The sequence below is a fragment of the Lethenteron reissneri genome, chromosome 11, assembly GCF_015708825.2.
Source record: "Lethenteron reissneri isolate LAM-NWPU_2019-01 chromosome 11, ASM1570882v1, whole genome shotgun sequence".
Lineage (NCBI taxonomy): Eukaryota > Metazoa > Chordata > Hyperoartia > Petromyzontiformes > Petromyzontidae > Lethenteron > Lethenteron reissneri.
This window is the reverse complement of record NC_083789.1, coordinates 12,019,058-12,035,942: the sequence shown is the minus strand read 5'-3', so window position 1 is coordinate 12,035,942 and position 16,885 is coordinate 12,019,058. Positions and strand designations below refer to the sequence as shown.

The window sequence follows — 16,885 nt, the reverse complement described above, 5'->3', positions numbered from 1 at the left end:
CTAGAGCACAATCACACAGACACATTCACACACTCACACACAGCCACTAGAGCACAACCACACAGGCACATTCACACACTCGCACACAGCCACTAGAGCACAATCACACAGCCACATTCACACACAGCCACTAGAGCACAATCACACAGACACATTTACACACTCGCACACAGCTACTAGAGCACAATCACACAGGCACATTCACACACTCGCACACAGCCACTAGAGCACAATCACACAGGTACATGCACACACTCGCACACAGCCACTAGAGCACAACCACACAGGCACATTCACACACTCACACACAGCCACTAGAGCAAAACCACACGGGCACATTCACACTCTCACACAGCCACTAGAGCACAATCACACAGGTACATTCACACACTCACACACAGCCACAGAGCACAATCACACAGGCACATTCACACACTCGCACACAGCCACTAGAGAACAACCACACTCGCACACAGCCACTAGAGCACAATCACACAGACACATTCACACACTCGCACACAGCCACTAGAGCACAATCACACAGGCACATTCACACACTTACACACAGCCACTAGAGCACAACCACACAGGCACATTCACACACTTGCACACAGCCACTAGAGCACAATCACACAGGCACATTCACACACTCGCACACAGCCACTAGAGCACAATCACACAGGCACATTCACACACTCGCACACAGCCACTAGAGCACAATCACACAGGCACATTCACACACTCACACACAGCCACTAGAGCACAATCACACAGACACATTCACACACTCACACACAGCCACTAGAGCACAACCACACAGGCACATTCACACACTCGCACACAGCCACTAGAGCACAATCACACAGCCACATTCACACACAGCCACTAGAGCACAATCACACAGACACATTTACACACTCGCACACAGCTACTAGAGCACAATCACACAGGCACATTCACACACTCGCACACAGCCACTAGAGCACAATCACACAGGTACATGCACACACTCGCACACAGCCACTAGAGCACAACCACACAGGCACATTCACACACTCACACACAGCCACTAGAGCAAAACCACACGGGCACATTCACACTCTCACACAGCCACTAGAGCACAATCACACAGGTACATTCACACACTCACACACAGCCACAGAGCACAATCACACAGGCACATTCACACACTCGCACACAGCCACTAGAGAACAACCACACTCGCACACAGCCACTAGAGCACAATCACACAGACACATTCACACACTCGCACACAGCCACTAGAGCACAACCACACAGGCACATTCACACACTCGCACACAGCCACTAGAGCACAATCACACAGGCACATTCACACACTCGCACACAGCCACTAGAGCACAACCACACAGGCACATGCACACACTCACACACAGCCACCGAGCACAAGCACACAGGCACATTCACACACTCACACACAGCCACTAGAGCACAATCACACAGGCACATGCACACACTCGCACACAGCCACTAGAGCACAACCACACAGGCACATTCACACACTCGCACACAGCCACTAGAGCACAACCACACAGGCACATTCACACACTCGCACACAGCCACTAGAGCACAATCACACAGACACATTCACACACTCACACACAGCCACTAGAGCACAACCACACAGGCACATTCACACACTCTCACACAGCCACTAGAGCACGATCACACAGGCACATTCACACACTCGCACACAGCCACTAGAGCACATTCACACAGGCACATGCACACACTCACACACAGCCACTAGAGCACATTCACACAGACACATTCACACACTCGCACACAGCCACTAGAGCACAATCACACAGACACATTCACACACTAACACACAGCCACTAGAGCACAATCACAAGACACATTCACACACTCACACACAGCCACTAGAGCACAATCACACAGACACATTCACACACTCACACACAGCCACTAGAGCACAATCACAAGACACATTCACACACTCGCACACAGCCACTAGAGCACAATCACATAGACACATTCACACACTCACACACAGCCACTAGAGCACATTCACAAGACACATTCACACACTCGCACACAGCCACTAGAGCACAATCACACAGGCACATTCACACACTCACACACAGCCACTAGAGCACAATCACAAGACACATTCACACACTCACACACAGCCACTAGAGCACAATCACACAGACACATTCACACACTCACACACAGCCACTAGAGCACAATCACAAGACACATTCACACACTCGCACACAGCCACTAGAGCACAATCACACAGACACATTCACACACTCATACACAGCCACTAGAGCACAATCACACAGGCACATTCACACACTCACACACAGCCACTAGAGCACCATCACACAGGCACATTCACACACTAGCACACAGCCACTAGAGCACAATCACAAGACACATTCACACACTCACACACAGCCACTAGAGCACAATCACACAGACACATTCACACACTCACACACAGCCACTAGAGCACAATCACAAGACACATTCACACACTCGCACACAGCCACTAGAGCACAATCACACAGACACATTCACACACTCATACACAGCCACTAGAGCACAATCACACAGGCACATTCACACACTCACACACAGCCACTAGAGCACCATCACACAGGCACATTCACACACTCGCACACAGCCACTAGAGCACAATCACACAGGCACATTCACACACACACAGCCACTAGAGCACATTCACACAGGCACATTCACACACTCGCACACAGCCACTAGAGCACAATCACACAGGCACATTCACACACTCGCACACAGACACTAGAGCACATCACAGGCACATGCACACACTCGCACAACGTTGTTCCATCTCACGCACACACTAACATAGACACCAACACCCTCACACACAGCCAGACAAACACAGCAATAAACACACACAAAGACAATGATTCCCCAGATAGACTTTAACATAACAAGACGGTTGGGGTTAAGTGCTGTTTGCGAGCAACTATGAAGGCCGGCATGGCACATGAAGGAGTGGGGGGTGGCCAAATCACTATTTCCACACAGCACCAGATACTTAGGGGAGGCCCAGGACCGGTTTAACATTCACCACTCTTATTGGAACTCGGGTCACCGGGTTTGAAGTGCATTGTGCTAACCACTGCGCCACCACTCCCCGCAATCAAAAGACACACACAGACTCACATTAAGAAAAAAATAGACTGTGCCACCACGTGGCTTGTGCCAGGCTAGGTGCACCTTGGGGCCATGTGAACTGTTTTTGGCTCGCTCGCAGGTAACGGGAGAGAACCGGGTGCCATGGCATGATTTACTAGAGTGACTGGCTGATATACCACAAGTGTGCTCCCTGCTTTGCCAATTCCCTGCGTTCTAGCCGCTGGCCGCTCGTTTATTGTGCCCTCCATTGTTGCAGGAGGGCGGCTGCCTCCAACTGCCCAGGAGCGTCCTTCACGAGCCTCCTCCACAGATGCCAATCTTGACACACTCAAACACAGCCATACACAAAGACACGCACATAAATAGCTCAACAGTCAGACACACTCCGACAAAAAAAGACATCAAAACACTCACAGCCACTCATAACAGCCGCCACTAAGTGGTCGTGTCAACCACAGTGCTTGTGCCAGGCTAGGTGCACTTTGGGGCCACGCAAAATGACAGAGGCTCGAGGGCAAGATGACACGGGGCAGACCCATGTGTTTTGGGTTGACTGATGCACCACCTGTGCCCCCCCTCCCACTGTGTCAACCTGTTGCGTCTTCGCCGCTCTACCCTCCGTGGTTGTCGCTGGAGGGCAACTGCCGCAGTACGCAAACACTCACACAATCACACACAATCACACACGTACAAAGATGTTTGTCTCAACCACACGATTACTCACAAACCTTTTGGGGCACGTGCCAACCCAGTGGCGATGTTTACAAATCGCAACAGGTACTAACTTGAGGCTGAGTCGACCTAGGGGAGGCCCAGGACTGGTTCAGATTATCATCACCGGTGTTGGCCGTGACGAGGAATCGAACTCAGGTTGTCGGATTTGGGGTTGTCGTATTTGTAGGGTAGCGTGCTAACTACTGCACTACCACTTTTCACAATGACACATAGCCATAGAAACACAAATATCCCCCCCTATAGCCTTTAACAGACTGTAGGGGCAAGTGCTCACACAAACAGCTAGACAGACCGACACTCACAACGACAAACTCACGAACAACAACTGCCATTCGCCACTAAGTTGCGGCGACGTCACCACGGTGCATGTGCCAGGCTATGTGCACGTCAAGGCCACGTGAAGTGTCGAACGCCCGCTGGCAGGTCACGGGACAGACCCAGGTGCCATGAGATGACTGAGATGACTGGCCGATGCACCACCTGTGCCCCCTACCGTGCCAACTCACTAACAGCCATACATAACTCCCACTAAGCCATACATAAACACACTCTCACGAACAGCCGTACACACACTTTAACAGCCACACACACATACACTCTCACTAACAGACAAAGACAAACACAGCCATACACAAAGACACTGAAAAGTCATGCACATACACGGCTATACAAAGACTAACACCCCCAGCCTCCCCCTCACCCCAGCCCCCCCCTCATCCCCAGCCCCCCTCTCACCCCCAGCCACCCCCCTCACCCCCACCACCCCCAGCCTCCCCTCACCACCAGCCCCTCCCTCACCCCCAGCCCCCTCACCCCCAGCCTCACCCCCAGCCCCCCCTCACCCCCCCTCACCCCCAGCCACCCCCCCCTCACCCCCAGCCCCCCCCCTCACCCCCCCTCACCCCCAGCCACCCCCCCTCACCCCCAGCCCCCCCTCACCCCTCCTCCTGCTGGACACGTGCTCTCCCCCGCCGCTCAATGTCGCGGGCACCCACCGCACTGTACGCGGCGCAACGCACGCGCCGTGTACAGTGCGCCGCCAGCTGGCTGCGTGCGGGGCCTGAAATAGCCGCGGGGTCAGACGCGTGACTCGAGAAACAGAACCCCACACACACCACCACCCCACACACACCACACACTCCACCACCCCACACACACACCACACACACCACCACCCCACACACACCACACACACCACCACCCCACACACACCACACACTCCACCACCCCACACTCCACCACCCCACACACACCCCACTCCACCACCCCACACACACCCCACACACTCCACCACCCCACACACATCCCACTCCACCACCCCACACACTCCACCACCCCACACACACCACACACTCCACCACCCCACACACACCCCACTCCACCACCCCACTCCACCACCCCACACACTCCACCACCCCACACACACCCCACTCCACCACCCCACACACACCACTCCACCACCCCACACACACCCCACACCACCACCCCACACCACCACCCCACACACACACCACTCCACCACCCCACACACACCACACACTCCACCACCCCACACACACCCCACTCCACCACCCCACACACCCCACTCCACCACCCCACACACACCACACACTCCACCACCCCACACACACCCCACTCCACCACCCCACACACACACCACTCCACCACCCCACACACACCACACACTCCACCACCCCACACACACCCCACTCCACCACCCCACACACCCCACTCCACCACCCCACACACACCACACACTCCACCACCCCACACACACCCCACTCCACCACCCCACACACATCACTCCACCACCTCACAGACACCCCACACACTCCACCACCCCACACACCCCCCACTCCACCACCTCACACACACCCCACACACTCCACCACCCCACACACACCACACACTCCACCACCCCACACACACCCCACTCCACCACCCCACACACATCACTCCACCACCTCACACACACCCCACACACTCCACCACCCCACACACACACCACTACACCACCCCACACACACCCCACTCCACCACCCCACACACACCACACACTCCACCACCCCACACACACCCCACTCCACCACCCCACACACACCCCACTCCACCACCCCACACACACAACACACACACCCCACACACTCCACCACCCCACACACACACCCCACACCACCACCCCACACACCCCACACACACCACTCCACCACCCCACACACCACTCCACCACCCCACACACCCCACTCCACCACACTAAAACACACACCACACACTCCACCACCCCACACACACCCCACTCCACCACCCCAAACACACCCCACTCCACCACCCCACACACACCCCACTCCACCACGCCACACACACCACACACTCCACCACCCCACACACACCCCACTCCACCACCCACACACACCCCACTCCACCACCCCACACACCCCACTCCACCACAATAAAACACACACCACACACTCCACCACCCCACACACACCCCACTCCACCACCTCACACACACCCCACACACTCCACCACCCCACACACACCCCACTCCACCACCCCACACACACCCCACTCCACCACCCCACACACCCCACTCCACCACAATAAAACACACACCACACACTCCACCACCCCACACACACCACACACTCCACCACCCCACACACACCCCACTCCACCACCCCACACACACCCCACTCCACCACCCCACACACACCACACTCTCCACCACCCCACACACACAACACACACACCACACACTCCACCACCCCACACACACAACACACACACCACACACTCCACCACCCCACACACCCCACACACCCCACTCCACCACCCCACACACACAACACACACTCCACACCCTCCACCACCCCACACACACACCCTACACACCCCACTCCACCACCCCACACACACCACACACCACCCCACACACACAACACACACACCCCACACACACACACCCCACTCCACCACCCCACACACACTCCACACCACCTCCACCAACAATTCCACTCCCCCTTGGCCTGTGGGGCGGCAGTGCCTCGCTCTGTCCTGCCTTGCCCGACCGCGGGCTCAACTTTCCCCGCTCGTGTTTCTCGAATCTGTCACAAGCTTTCATGACCGCCTTTGGCGGGGCACGGCATCTGCAGCCTCCGCCACAAATATCTTGACCTCCCCCCCCCCACACACACTCCTCGGATCTCGATACCCTCCTCATTCATGCCGTGGTGCCTTCATCAATGCGAGAGCCTCTCGTCCCCCCTCCTCCTGTGGAATCTCCCCGTGTCTCACACACTCCCCCCCTCTCTCTCTCTACGTCTCCGTCTGTCACGGACAAAGTTGAGACGGTGGTGAAGTTGGGAACGGCGTTGTCATCGGGGGGGGGGGGGGGGGGAGCCCCGTGTCCCACAGCTCACGTGAATTGAAGCACTCCTCTTGATTCACGACAGGCACGATACGCTCACGCCGCCGGTCAGTCACCACCTTACAGCTCTGCTATCGCTACTGCCATGGGTCACTGTTCACGTCAACTCCGTGATTCATCCACACGTTTTGAGAACTCGGGCCCGGCCAGACTCACCGTTTCATCTCATCCAACCACTGCGTTCAATCGCCGCCACACTTCAAGTCACAACACTTTCTCTTTCGGCTTCGATCTCTTCGCGCTTGCAACCCACTTCGTGTCTTTTCCCCAAGGTCGTATAAACAACCTTGCTCGACTCGCGGAACGTGTTTAACTCTTCATCCATTCTACATTCGATGGTGCCGTTTATTGCACAACCCATGAAACATATTGAGAGCCTGTGTGGTGCGGCTCAAGTCACCACGCGAAAATATTCGCAGGAATCAAAACTCGGCTCTCCCAACAAACACACAGTCCCGTGTCTCTCTACTCGATGGCCATTCACACTGCCTTGAAACTAATTGTCAGACCTCGGAAGCTAAGCAGGTTTGGGCCTGGACAGTGCTTGGGGTGGAAGGGCGACCCAGTTTAGGGCTCGTGGCCAGGGCATGCACAGCAGAATCAATTTGTTTCACTGCATGTCAAGCTCCAAAGTCTATATACTCTGCGCTTTCAGCAACACGCATTGGCCCGTTGTCCTCACTTATCGATTGAAAGCTCATTTCTTTTTTAAACTTATTTTTGCGTTTAGTTTGGTGGCCCCCCTCCACCCTGCCCGCACCTCCGATGAGCACGCCTGGCTACGTACGGCGCGAAAGAAGTTCAACATACGTGCACACACTAAAATTAGGTAGAACACTACGACCCGTACGGAGAGGTCACCATCAAGCAGCTGATTGACAACATGCTGATCCTTTGTACATGCACAGCACGGCAGAACCACCTGTTCACACACGTGTAGGCAACGTTTTAATGCAATGCACCTCTCGACTTCAGAGCCTGCTGTTTGTATATTGATTTTTTTAAATCTAAAGTACGAGTTGATGACCTACGAGGACGATCTTGATCTGTTTTGGGGTTGTGCTTGGTTGTGCCACGGTACCCCGAGATGCTGAATTGAATCTGCACGCTAAGATGTGCGGCAGAAGGGGGGGGGAGTGACACCTTCTCTCAGCTGCTCACAATGTCTGGAACATTAAGTCCCCAGCCACACTCTTCCAATGCCGTCAATTGCACGTTGCCTTCCGTATTCCGGCGTGCAAATTGAGTCGCGAAAATCATTCCACGCGGGTATTTTTCTACTTCTTGCGTACTGCGGCAAATGTTGATAGCCACGGGTTCGCGTAGTTTCGCTATGATTCCTACTCCTCCGTTTCAAGAAGCGCTGACTCTTTAAGTTGATTACTGCCCAATAGGTCAAAATCGAGTACAGGTCGTGGACATGAACCCCGATGTCCGTTCCACGATTTGCCCACTCGTCTGTGAAGGGTTATTGCCCGAAACGTCGCCCATGCCATACGTTTCCCATTGAGAGAACCACAGCAGTATTGCTGACGAATGCGTCGCGTTTTCGTCACCACTGCTGCCTGCTGATCGAGGGCCCTCCCCGCCATGTGTGGTTGGTAGGGGGTCATTTTAACTTAAGTGGCCATACTTCACCACTGTGGTCAGCGCGAGTTGGTGAACGGTGTTGGGTGTTGGGAGGGGTTGGAGTAGCAAGAGAGCGTTACACCGTCACCCTAAGAGCAGGGTGCTGTTTGTCGTGTTTATGTTTGTGTGTGTGTATACACAGGGCAACTACACAGCTGCACCAAAGGATTACAGCACCACGGACTGGAGTGAACGAGTTGGTGAATGAGTGAAGTCTGAAAGCGATTGAGTCAATGGTTTGAGCGAACGACTTCGGGAATGGTCGTTCGTGGGGGAGAATGAGTTGGCCGGCCGGCGTTACCCGAATGAGTCTCGAGGGGGGGGGGGATGTGTCCATTATTTCAGAGTCTGTGCGTGAACGAGTAGGCAAATGTGTAAGTAAATGAGTCCGTGTGAGAAATAAGAGTGAATGAATTGGAGTGTGAATGAGTGAAAGTATGCGTTGGTAAGTGACCAGGTTAGTCTGTAAATTAGCAGTTTAGAAGTGATTGAATAAAAAAAGGAGTGCTAGAGAAGACGATTCGAGGTGAATGACTGAATCCGAGCGAATGAGTTTACGAATGAGCGAATGGATGTGTGATTTAATTAATGTGGGAACGAGCCTGTCAGCGATTGGATGTGAGTGAATAACGCAGAGCGAGTGTAAAGGAGTGAACGAGTAAGCCACTTAGTTCACAGGTGAATAAAAAGGTTCAAGAGTATACGTGAATGAGATTACGTAATGACTTGAGTGAATTAGTCCGTAAGAGTGAATTTATCTCGGCCACTGAACGAGGCTGCAGGGACACGAGTGACTTGATGAATCGAACCGTGAGCTAATCTATGGCTTGGTGAATGAGCGAGTATACATTTAAGTAAATCAGTCACCGAATGAGTCTATGAATGCATGAGTGACTGAATGAGGATACACGTGAACGACTAAGTGAATGAGTCGAGGTGGCTAGACTCGTGTAAAACAAGAACGAGCGAAGGAGCCTGTGGGGAAAATTAGTGAATGCGAGAACGAGTCTGTAAGTGAATGAGTAACTCAATGAACGAACGTGTGGCCGAGTATACGAACACAAGGAACGAATGAGTGAATGAAAGTCCACGGAGTGAATGAATGAATCTCGCTGCGAACGAATTGATGCGGGAATTAGTTTTTAAAGTGTCTGAACAACCCTTCGAACGAACATGTTTAGTGACTGAAACGAACGAGTCACTCTGGGTTCAACGAATGAATAAGTGAATGATTCGTTCCCTCTCACCTGCCCAAGGCTGTGGGGGGGTGGTGGTGGGGTGGTGGTGGTGGTGTGGTGGTGGTGGTGGGGTGGTGGTGGTGGGGTGGTGGTGGTGGGTGGTGGTGGTGGGGGGGTGGTGGTGGGGGGTGGTGGTGGGGGGGGTGGTGGGGTGGTGGTGATGGTGGGGGGTGGTGGTGATGGTGGGGGGTGGTGGTGGTGGGGTGGGGTGGTGGTGGTGGGGGGGTGGTGGTGGTGGTGATGGTGGGGTGGTGGTGATGGTGGGGGGTGGTGGTGGTGGGGTGGGGTGGTGGTGGTGGGGGGGTGGTGGTGGTGGGGTGGTGGTGGTGGTGGGGTGGTGGTGGTGGTGGTGGGGTGGTGGTGGTGGTGGTGGGGTGGTGGTGGTGGTGGTGGGGTGGTGGTGGTGGTGGGGTGGTGGTGGTGGTGGGGTGGTGGTGGTGGTGGGGTGGTGGTGGTGGTGGGGTGGTGGTGGTGGTGGTGGTGGGGGTGGTGGTGGTGGTGGTGGTGGGGTGGTGGTGGTGGTGGTGGTGGGGTGGTGGTGGTGGTGGTGGTGGGGTGGTGGTGGTGGTGGTGGTGGGGTGGTGGTGGTGGTGGTGGTGGGGTGGTGGTGGTGGTGGTGGTGGGGTGGTGGTGGTGGTGGTGGTGGGGTGGTGGTGGGGTGGTGGTGGGGTGGTGGTGGGGTGGTGGTGGTGTGGTGGTGGTGTGGTGGTGGTGTGGTGGTGGTGGTGTAGTGGTGGGGTGGTGGTGGTGTAGTGGTGGTGGTGGTGTAGTGGTGGTGGGGTGGTGGTGGGATGGTGGTGGTGGTGGGGTGGTGGTGGAGTGGTGGTGGGGTGGTAGTGGTGGTAGTGGTGGTGGGGGTGGTAGGGGTGGTGGGGGTGGTGGGGTGGTGGTGGTGATGGTGGTGGTGGGGTGGTGGTGGTGTAGTGGTGGTGGGGTGGTGGTGGTGTAGTGGTGGTGGGGTGGTGGTGGGATGGTGGTGGTGGTGGGGTGGTGGTGGAGTGGTGGTGGTGGAGTGGTGGTGGGGGTGGTGGTGGTGGTGTGGTGGTGGGGTGGTGGTGGTGTTGGGGTGGTGGTGGTGTTGGGGTGGTGGTGGTGTTGGGGTGGTGGTGGGGTGGTGGTGGGGTGGTGGTGGTGGGGTGGTGGTTTGGTGGTGTTGGGGTGGTGGTGGTGTGGTGGTGGTGGGGTGGTGGTGGTGGGGTGGTGGTGGTGGGATGGTGGGGTGGTGGCCCTCCCGCTCCACTTACTCGCTCGGCTGCACGTCGACCCCGGACTTTGCGATCCTCTTCGCCCGCCGCTCTTGGCTGTGTCCACTCCGATCGATCCCCACTTCCGTACCACCTCACCCCCCCCAACAACAACAACGCTCATGTGGGTCCGGGGGACACGCCGAGGAGACGCGACGGACAGAGCGAGAGAGAGAGAAAGGATGAGAGAGGAGGGGGGTAGAGAGAGAGAGGTGGTGGTGGTGGGGGGAAGGTATGTGTGGGGTTTATTCAAAGCGAGCGAGCGACACGCGCGTACCTCACTCCGCCTGCTCGACTCCTTCCTCGCTCGGCCTCGCGCGCCGCGTGGGGGAGGGGCGGACGGTGCCGGTTGGGGGGGGCGGGGCAAAGGGGGCGGGGCAAAGGGGGCGGGGCATAACAACGGAGGGGCGGGGCAGGAGGTTGCGTGGAGGGGAGGGGGGGTGGCTGACGTCACGACCAAAACCGCCGGAAGTTCGGGCGGTGACTTTTCCGCAAGGGCCAATGGGCGAAGGGCGGCTGTGTCCATGGCAACGAGCTCCGGGATCAACAAGCCCCTCCCACTATCGCCATCGCCCCTCCCCCACAATTGTTGGGGGGGGGAGGCGTCCCAAGGCGATTGTCAAAATCGACCCCATCTCGTTCCATCTCCATCAGATTCCTCTCAGTTTAAATACAGATTCTGATTCGGCCCACAGTCTCGTCATTCGCCCGTGGTGTGTGGCTGCACGTGCCTTTATTTCTCACAGTCATCGTTCCAGAAAGTGTTTTTTTTCTGTGACTATCCTTGGGTTGAGGGCGTGGCTTGCCACAATGGGCTTCTCATTTGTATTTTGCCACTTTATGTAATTCCCTAAGAGCTGTTGTGCCCCCCGTCATAAATGGTTATCACAATCGATTGAGACTGGAGGAATCCGATGGGATGTGAAGCTATGTTTCACAGATGTCCAGATGTGTTGATGGTTGCTGTACCGTGTGTATACAACCTTAAATATAGTTTATCAAGGCCTTTCATTGTGAGAGCGTGAATCAACTGCATCACGTTATACTGATGTAATTGCCTCAGAGATTATATTTTAAAAAACTGGCATAATTAATGGTTATATAATTCGCTTTGTATGCTTTAAAAGTTGCATTTACAGTAATTTTGGGGGAGTGGGCTTCACAAAATGTAAAACAACACAATAAAAATATGACACAAGTTACCAATTCACACATTGCCGACGACACCTCACTCAGAAGCACACTTAGGGGCGGATACGAGGGACAGCTGGCACCCACCCTGTCATTTTTAGACACCTACTGCTCAGAATTGTAATTTAAAATTAAATCTGAATGACTTAATGATTCCAATACTGAACGCGGCACATACGCGTTGATTACGTACCGAATAAGCATTCCATAATGGGTGTTTCATCGGCAATAGAATCAGTGTCAGGAAAACCCACTCACGATTCAGCACTCCAGGCTGAAAAACAATTAGCTCCCCGTTCCAAAAAAGGTTCATCTTGGTGTGCCACTGACCCAGCTTGAGAGAGATCTGTCTTGCCATCGCATGCACACCCGCTGAACAAGAACCACGGTCAGGCTGTCCCAGGCATCTTGCCCTGACACGACCCAGCACCTGGAGACGGGGCAGCCACCACCTGCACCCTTCATGCTTCAACTTAAAATCGTGACCCAGCGGTGGCCACTAACTGCAGACATCTCTCCAAGACGGCGTAGATACACACGCACCTTGGGCAGGGGGTCCACTGAGTCTATGCTGGCTACAATGGCAAGTCGTGGTCGTCCCCATCTGTTTGCAATCTTGCCTGGTTTGTAGTTTTTATTATTACACGCTTTTATTTTTACTCCGTCTGTTGTTGTTGTTGTATCCTCAAATCTTGTAACTCAAAATTTACCCACTTCCCAAATGTGCTATCGACTAACTTGGTATACTTATGTCATACTGATGAAAATACGATATTATATCATTAAAATAAAAATTATATATTTTTAAACCATAATTTTAATATGTTATGTTTCTGCTTGGGTCTAAATTGTCCACTTTCGGCTTGGTTCTAAACGTTATGGCAAACTTCGGGACCACTTCCTGGAGTCGTGGTGTTCTGCATTATTAGTACATTTCATGAAAGCGTGTTTTTTAAAAAGATTTTAAAAAATATTACTTATTAATCCGCATAACCAGCGAGGACCCTCACGCTTGTGCTGATTGGCTTAGACCAGGGGCCGACAACCGCTCTGGGGACGCATGCGGCGCTTTGAGGACCGCTTCGTGACCCTTCTTTGTTGAGGACCACCATCTCGTATTCACCACGCAGTGCGTTGCGGCTCTTGAAATGTTGAGGGTTTCTTTTGACCGAATTGGAACAAAAAATAGCTCTTCTCGTTTCAGTTTAATTTATTTGGAATCGCAACAAACAATAAAATTATCGTTATTTTTGTCACCGATGCCTGACTTAGACCAACCACCATTAGCCAAATCGATCTCCCTTGAGCCACCCCACTGGACAAAACACGTGAATTCGCCCTTCCATTGACAAAATACTCCATCACGTGTAAATCTCAAGATAGTTTTCACCAAATACAAACATAACTCGATTCTCGTATTTGAGATGATATCCAAAAGGATCACAAACTCGCGCAATAAGGGGCCGTCCATAAATGACGTCACGCACCTAGGGGGGGGGGGGTCAGACATTTGTGACGATGTGTGATGAAGTCGGGGGGGGGTTGAAAAATGTAACGTCGCATCAAAATGCGCAACTTTAAATAAATATAGGCAACACGTTCTACTTAATTAAGTATACTTTTAAATAAATGTTTTATCCTACAACATCAGAGTGCAGCGCCACATTAAATACGCACTACAATGGGGCAGAGCTTTGTGACGTCATATTTGAGGGGGGGGGGTCTGACTTTTTGTGACGCCGTGTGACTAGGGGGGGGGGGGGGGAAATCGTCCAAAATCGCGTGACGTCATTTATGGACGGCCCCTAAACCCTGCCCGTGGGTAAAATGCGCGTGTCGCACACTCCAATGTGTGCGACTTACAATGCGGTATTTACAGCGGCACGTGTATTTATATCCATCTCTAACAATTGCTAAAAGGAAAATGATGGTATTGGCCACGATTCGTGAGTCACCACGCTTACCCGTGCGGCTCTGTCGCAGTGGAAGCATGACGCGAGGCAGAGGCGGGCCCAACGGTGATGTCATCACGCTGGTAGGGGGCATTAGGGTTAATGACACCGCTGATCTTCTGAAATGAGCACATAGCTACTTCCGTTATTTGCCGTGAAAGAAAATAAATCTCTCCCCGAGGGATTAATTCATGGGAACAATAAGCTTGTTATTGTAATTCATATAAAAAAAATTATGTCGCACATGCATTACTTTTACTTTCAAGTGTTGACCCAACCCCTATACATTTCAGTGTTTGTATTGTCAACCATTAACTGCCCCCCACCCACCTCTGTGTCATCTGCACTAACAGCCAAAGCCTAAATCACATTACAGAATATGCCTCCACCCAGACACTGCATCTGCTCCGACCTGTCCCTACGATGCTCAACAGCACATAGGATGCATACATGCAATAGCGGCAAATGGCTAAACGTGTTATCATGCAGTTTATGCACAAATTCCATTTATACCCTCAGAATTACGTTTTTTGTAAACGCTGAATTTTTCACGAAATCATCTGAATTTTTTAAGCGAGTTTGAAATGTTTAGGGACTGCAATATTAACAATGCCGTATGTCTTGTTGCTAAAATAACATTCCCCATCGCTATGGGGTATAGATTTATGACGGGGGCATCATTAATTTAGGGCCCCAGAGTCAATGTATTATTCATGGCATCAGTATTTAGCCGGATAATTTATCGTTGGGTTTTCTGTGTGCTGACAATAACCAGGGAGAACTCTGGCATAAACACAAAACATGCTTGCAATGACTGCAGGGCACTCCATCCCCACATGCTCGGTAGTATTTGCATAAAATGCACGAGGAAATTGAATCTGAATGATGTCATCGAGGGCAGCGAGAAAAAAAAGTCAACAAAGAATTGAACGTGGTTTCGCAGACCCAGGGATACTTCTACTCTCGGCGAATACAATCTAACGGAACCCAGGAACACATTCTGAACGTATGATAATATTACAACATGAAACATATACGTACATTTTGCACCTGCTTGAGTTGCACACTGTATGCATATTTTTTTGATTGATTATGCTTAATTGGAACAGAAAGCAGATTTCTGATGCATATGGGCCTTGCAGTTTCTCAGGTGGCTTTATGATGGATGAGGATTTCCAGGGCCCTCCCATTAGCCACAGAGTTGGGAATGCATGCATGCCTGCCACCCTTGTGTTTGTTTTCACTTAGTGGTTGCTGTGCGCCCTGTTTTAAATTTAGCCCAGCTTCATGAAACCTGAGCTCTCAATCCTCCTCTCGCACAACACCCATCCTTCTACCCCATTCCCAAAACACAGCCATTTATTAAATCACGTGCATTAAAAATTGACCGCGCACAAAAGAATCCTGGAATTAAATACACGCAATATATTATCCCGCATATTTTTTTACCCGCGGAATAGTTTGTAAATAACGTGTTTATAATACCATGCAAATCTTGTCTTGACATTTGTCTTGTTATTTATATTAAATGAGGTTGCCTGTGGATATTATAATCCAGATTACGATGCGTTTTTTTGCTCTGCCCGAACATGGAAGTTGGCTGACAGTTGCACGGCCACGCTTGTGCAGATATAAATGAGGCCTGACTGCATCTGCCCGAAATACGGTATTCCAGGGGGGTCGGAGTTGGATTGCTGGACGGGCCACCTCGTGACACCCTGCCACACCTCGCTGACCCATGGAACATCTGTATCTTCCCTCTGCGTGGCGGCCGAAAATAAAACACCACAGTAGACTCATTACAGCCAATGTATACAAAGGGGGAAAACAAATGTACATTCATATGTTCGAAATCCTTTTTGTTAGCATGCTTGCACATGCTTGCATGTGTTCTTCTTGCCTCCCTACATAAGTGCCCTCGAAATGCCGAGCTAATTCAGGGATAACATGCCCCGTTATATTTGTTTTCTTAACAAAATCCATTCATATTTCCACGAAGGAAAATGTAGCCCAATTGAAGCATTTGTTGTGTTGTATATTATTGCCTTTTAATATTCCCCAAAAAAAAGACGAATAACCTGACTTGAAACGACTGAAAATTAGAAGATAGCCTCTGGAACGCACAATGCAATGCCATGAGGTGCAAGGAGTGTGGTTTTCTTATTTTTCCAATTCCTTTTTTTATCGGTCTCCCCAAAACTCCGTTATTTGCGGTACACGATAGATCCGACCACGTGATTTCGAGAACGTGCTGTAAACGCGCGCGGGTTGGCA

The 16,885-nt window shown here is 52.4% G+C and overlaps 1 protein-coding gene across 5 annotated transcripts in view; it reads right to left on the bottom strand.

Moving 5' to 3' along the window:
• Positions 1–11,797, bottom strand: part of LOC133341472 (protein phosphatase 1B-like) — a 33,508-nt gene extending 21,711 nt beyond the window's left edge. For 2 of the 5 annotated variants that reach the window (XM_061550136.1, XM_061550140.1), the window contains exon 1: positions 11,469–11,797. The gene's annotated coding sequence lies outside the window, so the exon portion shown is untranslated. Of the gene's footprint in view, positions 1–3,923; positions 4,212–11,468 lie in introns of those variants that run through there. The other 3 variants (XM_061550137.1, XM_061550139.1, XM_061550138.1) reach the window with 3 other exon arrangements.
• Positions 11,798–16,885: the final 5,088 nt, after the last annotated feature.